The sequence below is a fragment of the Cucurbita pepo genome, chromosome LG12, assembly GCF_002806865.2.
Source record: "Cucurbita pepo subsp. pepo cultivar mu-cu-16 chromosome LG12, ASM280686v2, whole genome shotgun sequence".
Lineage (NCBI taxonomy): Eukaryota > Viridiplantae > Streptophyta > Magnoliopsida > Cucurbitales > Cucurbitaceae > Cucurbita > Cucurbita pepo.
The window spans coordinates 4431255-4433930 of NC_036649.1; positions in this window are offsets into that span (position 1 = coordinate 4431255).

Sequence of the window (2676 nt, forward strand, 5' to 3'; positions counted from 1 at the left end):
TTATCCAAACTAATTTATTCATTTTTGTGAAAACAACAATTCCAGCTAAGCTTATATTTAATTCAATAACTTTATTTAAGTGTTTTCTTCCCATAGTTCAAAAGAATTTGATTCTTGAAATTAATTTATTAACCATTACATAACTTATATGAATTAGATGGGCCATTAACTTTCTATCCAAAGGTCTTGGTAAGGCGTTTTTACTCGGTAAAGATAAACTCGCTATTCGAAGTTCTTGCTAATTCACACGAGATTTAGCCTTACAAGGTGGTCCTTGCTAATTCACACGAGATTCCACGTGTCCCATGCTACTCGAGCTAGAGTGTAAGCTAGTGATGCTTTCGGCTACTGGACTCTTGTCATCTAGACTGCAGCACTCCACTGCTTCGCCTAGCAGCACGACGCATGTATTGCTCTCCCACAACCCTGTTTTCAAGCAACATGCTGAACCGGCTCAAAAGGCAATATGATAGGAAATAATTGAGAGAAAAAGAAAGAAAGGGGTGAGAAAAGAAGAAAGGGAAAAGGTTGTAGATTGTGTGTATGGGGATAAAAGGAAAGGATATAAAGAACAGAGGATTAGGGTTTAGGGCAGCAATGAGAAGGCAGGCATGGGAGTGAGGGACCATATTACACAAATTAAAATATGGAGTGGTAAAGTGAGTTAAGAGATGAAAGGTCCTTGTCCAAACCTTTGCATGCGCTGCGTGGAACTGCCCCCTTCCTTTTCTGCACACATAACATAAATATAATTAAAACGAGAGGACTTTGATCACAATGACCACTCTCCTTATTTACCAAATTTTCAAAATAATGTGTGCTCACTATTTGATTTTTAAAAAAAATATGGAGTGAATACTTGTAGGTTGTTAATGGTATATATATATATGATAGATGCTAGGGTTTCGTACTCTTTCTTGTTCATGATACACATCTTGGTTCTTTTCTAAGAACTTTAGTCCTGTTTTAAGTTATGAACTCCATCGTGAGGACCTTGGTTCTGAGATTGTGTGTTCTTGAGTTCTTAGTTCANAACTCCATCGTGAGGACCTTGGTTCTGAGATTGTGTGTTCTTAAGTTCTTAGTTTATGATTTTTTATTATTGGTTCTTTGATCTTGTTTTTTTGTCCCTTAGACACTCCTTTGGGTGACCTGTTGGGTTCTATGATCAGTGAACAACTCAATATTGACATATGTCTAAGGTTTCATACATACCCCGCAACATTGTCTATGTAAGAGGTTTCATGCATCCCCCGTGACATACGTTGAGTTATGATACTTGTGCTTAGGGCTTCATGCATCTTTTGCGACACAATGTGCATGCCTATGCATAGGGTTTTGTGTGTTCCCTGTGATCTAGTATGAATCCTTACATCCAAGGCTTCATGTGTTCCCTACGATACATTATGCATACCTATATTCAGGGCTTCATGCGTTCCTAAATACTTACGTCTATGACTTCATGTGTTCCCTACAACGTAGTCTGTGTCACGAGATCATGTTGCACCGCCCATCGAAATGTCTTTAAGACATGAAGGAAGAGTGGTACCTAGTTCTAAGAATTCTTTCTTTAAGGCTTGAGGCACAACCAATGCATAATTCATAACCGGTAAGCCATGAATCAAAACATGTAAACTTTTCATGCATAAGTCCGTACTATCATAAGTAGGCATCATGTTACTTTGAAACCATAAAAACCACGGTATTCTTATAAAAGAGATATTCGGGATAATCTTGTCATTTTTCTTCTAAGTTATGGTTTATGTCTCAAACATGTTATAAGGCTTTTGAAATATGGCATGATAATCTCTAAGGTCATAAATGAAGCTCATATATAGTTTCATAATATTTTGAGTTTATTTAGGTCTTGAAAATATCAGACAGCATTTTAGTCATTATTCACCTTATTCTTTGTTTAGGTCTTAAGTATACTCACTTCACCTAATCCCGTATATCATTGAAAATAAGTCTTATATAAAATCTTAATACATTTGAAGTTGGTTTGGATCATGAAAAGCTTGAGGACATAGTAGGGATGTTTTGGTCGTTTTACCTATCTCCTTCGTTTATACCTTAAACATTTTCATATGTCTACCAAAATTTGCATATACCCTTAGAATATCATATAAGCCTTTTATTAAAATTTTATATGTAGCGGAGTTTATTTAATGGGTTATTTCGAAGTATCATGATTTTTGAGCAAAATGTTCGATTTTGTAACCATTCTAAATTTCCCTATTTAACCTACGGTCATTACTATACATTTAACATTTCATTTAATGCGGAAGTACGACTCTTATTATAAATGCAACATTAACCTATACTCTTAAATGCAAATATAATTCAACTTATACTGACCTATACTATTAATGTAAATACAATTCAACCTATACTAACTTATACTATCAATGCAAATACAATTCAACCTATACTAACCTATACTACTAAATTTGAAATGCAAATCTATCTTATGCATGTGCCAAGGTGACGGGATTTGCGATGCTTCCGTCGGCCTCACAGGGGTGCCTTGCCTTTATGTGAGAATGTAGTAGCATGAGGCTTGAGTATTTTAAGAATACTCAGTAAGCGATTCCATATCAGGGTTATGCAACAAGAACATGTGAATACAATGACGGGACCTATCATATCAGTCTATTTTCTTACGGCACTATCCTA